Source organism: Dreissena polymorpha, chromosome 16, assembly GCF_020536995.1.
Source record: "Dreissena polymorpha isolate Duluth1 chromosome 16, UMN_Dpol_1.0, whole genome shotgun sequence".
NCBI classification, from domain to species: Eukaryota; Metazoa; Mollusca; class Bivalvia; order Myida; family Dreissenidae; genus Dreissena; species Dreissena polymorpha.
In genome coordinates, this window is record NC_068370.1 from 7912379 (window position 1) to 7918401 (window position 6023).

Genomic DNA, 6023 nt, shown 5'->3' on the forward strand with positions numbered 1-6023 from the left:
TTTCTATCAACTCAAATAGAAATAATCACTTAACGTTATGTGTATTGTGTTTTTGTTCGTATTTTCTACATGCGAAATATGAAGCCTAAATACTGATAAATGTTTATTTTGATGTTTCTCATTGAAAGACAAGCTATACCTATCGTCGTGCAAAATGTGTATGCAGTTAAAAGCGAGTAACTGCTTTGAGTTTACGAGTCGCCTTATGTAAGTCTCGTAGTTCGTTAGGCGCAATTAATGTTCAACGCAACATTGAGTAGCATAGTTTGTGTCCATATGGCAAATATCTAATAACGTTGAGAGTCATTCATATACTTTTATTTATCATGTTCCCTCAAATAAAAGTTTGAAAGTTTTTTGCTTTGTACGATTGAAAGCTAGTGGTGTCACTCGGCGTTTTCACGGACTTGTGACCGTTCCTCTTGTGCTCAGACAAGAGAAGTCGCCTTCCCACCCAGCCTAGCAGACTTTGTGCATTGAAGCACTTAATAGAAATGTTATTGCTCGGTCATCGGTCAGGTTCGGTCAACGCGTGCCTGCGTTTCTGAGAGAGCCAGATTAAGATATTTCGTGTCACCGTACGAAAATACCATGGTGTCGCATAGCAAAGCACAGGCATGTCACCATGCGTGCCTACCACCCTTCCAACAGCGCAACAATGTGGTGTTGAAAGGATTCCCAGATAGTGTCGAAAGTATTGACGGTCATAACGGGGACGAGTTGCTTTATAGCGCCTCATTTCGTATTGACTTGCAACCCCGCCCTAGACCGCTACACAGCTAACTGGGCAGGACTCCATCTGACTATCAATCTCAGCGATCATAGTTTTGAAAAACGTCTGCTTTTTAATTGTTGGTATTTGGTACTTGGAGTCTCTTGTGCCAAAGTAGAGACTTACTTTTTGTTTAAAGATGAAGCAATCATTAACTGGTTGGTAGTCTTAACAGTGCGTCAAGATAAGCACCGTGAAAACATTTTAGCACCGAAATACCGAGGTGTTCACCCCCAAGTGCTATCAGTGCGCTTCACACTTGTGGAGTCTTAAACCCCTCGGCCGCCCAAACACAGTTAATGACTGTTAATGTTTATTTTTTGTTTGATTTTGGTATTGCATAGTTTAAACACAAACACATACATCAATACATCAATATTGCTGGCCAGCGCAATAAAACAAGGAAAAAAAAGGTAGGAGAACAATCTCCTTTAGTTTTCATGTAAAAACATAAACATAAACATACACACTGTCAACACTTGCCACTTGCAACACCGAGTTCGTTTCAGTTCAGAATGTACACATTTTTCGATCGACACACATTCGCAATGTTACATGGATTCACAAAGATACACGGATTCACAAAGTTGCACTGATGTCCATACACGGGCCAATGTTCAAGTTATCGGTGCGATGGACCCACGGTTTTGTCGCAGCTATACGCCACACGTATGTATTGACTACTCGGTGTCCACATCAAGGTTTGCAAATTGGCACTGAAAATAGAAAAGCAAATTGTGTTAAACAGTAAACGATGAAAGTAAACAGCCTGAAATGATAAAAACATGCATGTGTAATATACCATGGATCAAATAAAATAGTAAACACAAACTGCTAAAGAAAAACACACAACTCTACCAACTGTTTGACTGATACTTACTTTTTTGTATTGTGTTGCATGTTCAGGCGCCTTGCTGTTACTGCTCGTCTTGCAGTAGAGCTGAAATGAAATGAAAAGCATGATCAGAAACTTTCACTGTGTTTGTACAACTTACAATTTATGTGCACAATTTTGCATTTAAGTATAACATAACATTAAAACAATCTCAAACAATTGTTCAACTAATACTCACTTGTTTGTTTTGCTGTTTCCACAAAGGCGCCTTGTTGTCACTGCTCGCCTGGTAGTAAAGCTGACTCGTCTAGTAGTAGAAAACACTCGTCTTGTAGTAGGGCTGAAATGAAATTGAAAGCATGATCAGAAACTTTTGAATGTGTTTGTACAACTTACAATTTATAAACACAATATTGAACTATAACAGTAAACTTGAAACAGATAACAATTTTACTTACCTATGTTGTCTTCGCTGAAATACAAAAGTCATGTTCATAGCAATCATAGCATATTAACACACAATGAATACAACTCAACACTTTTAGTAAGAAACTCAGTACTTACTTTGTATTTTGTATCCAATCCCTCTGCTGGCAATCTTCTTCAGTCCACAATCGAGCTGAAATCAAGACTCAATGCATACATGTAAATTTTGCCAAATAATAAACAGAACTGTGAACCAAAACTTTAACTAAACAAAACTAACTTTTCAACTGTAATGGTACTCACCTCTGGCAACTGAAATCATACAGACATTTTGCATAGCACAATACATTTTTAGTTTGAAGATAAGAATGATTTATGAACATTTTACTTACACAAAGCATAAATATAAAAGACATGCTATGATGAAAAAAACAATATGTATACAAAATTATACATAAAGAAACACAATCTACTTACCATTGCTGACCTGAAATTGAAAAAAGCACATTTTGTATAGCACAACAATCATATTCAGTTTTTACATAAATGAAGTGTACTTACATCTGCCAAACTGAAATGAAAAAAGCATAGCAGAATAAAAGTCATAAAACATATTTCAATATGCAATTAAAGAAAGCAAATTGTACTTACCAACAGGCAACTGAAATGAAAAAAAAACACATTTTGTATGGCAGAATAAAAGTCATCAAAACAGTTCAATATGAAAATTAAAGAAGGCAATTGTACTTACCACAGCCATACTGAAATGAAAAAGAAACACATTTTACAATGCAGTATACAAGTCATCAAAACAGTTCAATATGAAAATTAAAGAAGGCAATTGTACTTACCACAGGCAACTGAAATGAAAAAAACACATTTTGTATAGCAGAATACAAGTCACCAAAACAGTTCAATATGAAAAAGAAAAGAAAGTTAGTGTACTTACCACAGCCACACTGAAATGAAAAATATATTAAGCATTGCATAGCAGGATACAAGTCATCAAAACATTTCAATATGAAATTATACAAAGTTAGTGTACTTACCACAGGATACTGAAATGAAAAACAGACATTTTACAATGCAGAATACAGGTCATAAAAACAGTTCAATATTAAATTATAGAAAGTTTGTGTACTTACCACAGCCATACTGGAATGAAAAAAACATTTAGCAATGCATAATAATCAAGACTTACCTAGCTGATCTTGAATCATTCTCTGTTTCTCAACTTCTCAGTAGTCCAAAAGTCTGCTCTGTAACGACCCACCATTCCAATCTGAAAAATAGTTAAGCATAACAAAGCACAAAACAAACCAAAAGAGTAGTTTACTTACCTCATATTTTGTGCAGGTTTTTAACAGCCAATTTTCTTCTTGAAACCTGTATTCGTCTCTTTTTTGACCCACTGTGGAACAGTCACAGCAATGTAAGTCTGAAACATAGAAGGGCATAACAACATTACATACAAACCAGTATATTTGTTTTGACTTACCTCGTGGCTAGAGTCGAGAAACAGATGCTGAATTTCTTTTCTGCCACAAGCTGTCAAAACATCTCTGCAACATCTCTGCAATTGAAACCTGAAACAGAGTAAAACAGAGAAACATTTTGTATACAATATAGTAAACACTTACCTTGTTATAGGCCTGAGTTGCAGCAGTGATTCTTTCTTGAAATCTTCTTCTTTTCCATCACTGCATGAGAGACCTGAAAAATAGCATGCAGTGCAAAACACATGAGTTAAATTAAACCAAAATTTTGTTTCTACTTACCTTGCTTCTGTAGAGTTGAATCACAGTAGTAGAATTCCTTCTTCAAACACATTTCTCTGTCTACACCAGGAACTTGAATCTGAAACAGAGAAAAGCATCACATCAAATTGTACAACTCAAGTGCATTCATTCAATGCTTACCTACTTTCTGTTGAGTTGTTTCACAGCAGCTGAAATCCTTATTCACTGTTGGCACTGCTATGAGACCATTTCTGCATGTGAAATCTGAAACAGAGCAAAGCAAAGTATGCATGGTAAAAATCAAACAAACAATTGTAACACTTACCCTGTTTGCAAGTCCCATTCACTTTCTCAGCAATGTTCCTCTTCTTGAATCGTCTTCGTCGCTGACTACAAGTACACCTGAAACATAGCATGCACAAAACATACCATATAAAAACAAAATACAAGTGTCCATACTAAAATGAAACACACTTACCTTTCTGCTTTGCTCAGCTCTGTTCGACTGTCAACTCTTCATGTCATGTCGTATCTGAAACGAACTAAATCAAAACATGCATAGCACACTATCATTGATAAAATATTGAAACAATTGTATGCTTCATAGCTGTGTTTTTTCCACTTTACATCACAGACAACTGGCGATCACAAAAGTAAAGACATTTTTGTACTACTCAAACATTAAGCTCACATTCACGAACACCAACCGACAGAGTTGTTATAGAGTGATAATCCCTAAAACTGTAAAAAAGAATCGAAATCAGTGTTCATTCATCATGATTTATTGAAACAAATGTATATTACAATACTCACCACAGCCAACTGAAATGAAATAGAAATGTTAACAGCATGCAAACAAATGTCAATCAATATTTAGTAAATATCAACAAAAGCATTTCGATACACAAAGTAAGTGTTCACCATCATAGTACATCATCAGTTAGTTCGACATCCCACGGTTGCTCAAGTGTTAGTACTGGCTAGCATTTACCCTTTTCAGTAAACCGTCACACATCAGCATTTTTAGACACAAGTACTGTGCAATTCAACCCTTGTTATCATCTTTCACAGACTTCTATGAGTAAACAACTGAAAAATATAAAACGTTTGTACTCACTGTTTGGCAGCTCCAAGAAACACGTCTGTTCTGCTTGCCATCTGGACATCCACTGAAACAAAACATCTTCAAACACACATACATGTAAAACGTTTTTGAACATAAACCAACACAGATCAATTTTGAATTATCCATCTGTACATGACACACATGAAAAATAGCATAAGTTTACTATCACATTACAGCAGTACAAATGAAAACAAAAATTTGATCGACTTACCTTGCTTCTGTAGAGTTGAGTAACCGACGTGGAAATCTTCTTCCATGTGTAAACCAGTGACTCGAATCTGAAATAAAGTAAAGAACACATTGTACAACTCAAATCAATGAATTAAAACTTACCTTACTTTTGATGAATTGTGTCTCAGCAGTTGAAATCCTGTTTAATTTCTGCATGTGAAATCTGAAACAGAGCAAAGCACGCATGTTACAAATTAAACAAACACAAGTGTTACACTTACCCTGTTTGCAAGTCCCAATCACTTTCTGAACAATGTTCCTCTTCTTGATTCGTCTTCGTCGCTGTCAGCAAGTACACCTGAAACATAAAAGCATGCACAAAACATCCCATATAACAACTATTTTGTACTTACCATATGAGTGCTTTTCTGTTCAGGTCAGCTTGAAAACCCATCACTGCCATCAGCATCTGAAAAATAGTACATCACAAACAAACAAACAAACATAACATATCATAAAAACAGTTTAACACAACAGATATGAGAGCTCTCGCAACCACGTCTGTTCTGTTCGACTGTCCAAAAGCAAGTGACAGTACTTCAATTCACTAACATTGAGAAATTCTAAACTTACCTTCAAGACTTGTTGAGTAGCTCCAAAAACAAGACTGCTTGGCTCCACTGTTCACTCCAACTGTCATATCATCACTGGATAAGCACTCCTGAAATGTATTAAAACAAAACATGCATAGAACAAACATTCAGTCAAAAGTACTTACCTTTCACTTTGTCACTGCCCTGTGCTCAACTCCAGTCAGCATGACATCTCTGCTTGAAAGTCTGAAACATATAAAAACATGCAATGCAAAACAAACATAGTTACTTACCTTCTAGCATATTGTTGGAGCTCCAGAAAACACGACTGTTCACTCCAGCTGCCAGACTTGAACTGCCA

General features: G+C 36.0%; 1 long non-coding RNA gene across 5 annotated transcripts; it reads right to left on the bottom strand.

Moving 5' to 3' along the window:
- Nucleotides 1-447: 447 nt before the first annotated feature.
- LOC127862605 (uncharacterized) lies at nt 448-5696 on the bottom strand. 5 transcript variants are annotated; one of them, XR_008040701.1, is made up of 5 exons: nt 5351-5696; nt 5110-5176; nt 1846-4941; nt 1653-1712; nt 448-1488 (listed from the first exon to the last, which is right to left on the bottom strand). It is a non-coding gene; the product is annotated as an uncharacterized LOC127862605 (long non-coding RNA). The 5 variants fall into 5 exon arrangements; XR_008040700.1 differs by having other exon boundaries at nt 1846-5176; XR_008040699.1 differs by having other exon boundaries at nt 5110-5696.
- Between the last annotated feature and the right edge of the window lie 327 nt (nt 5697-6023).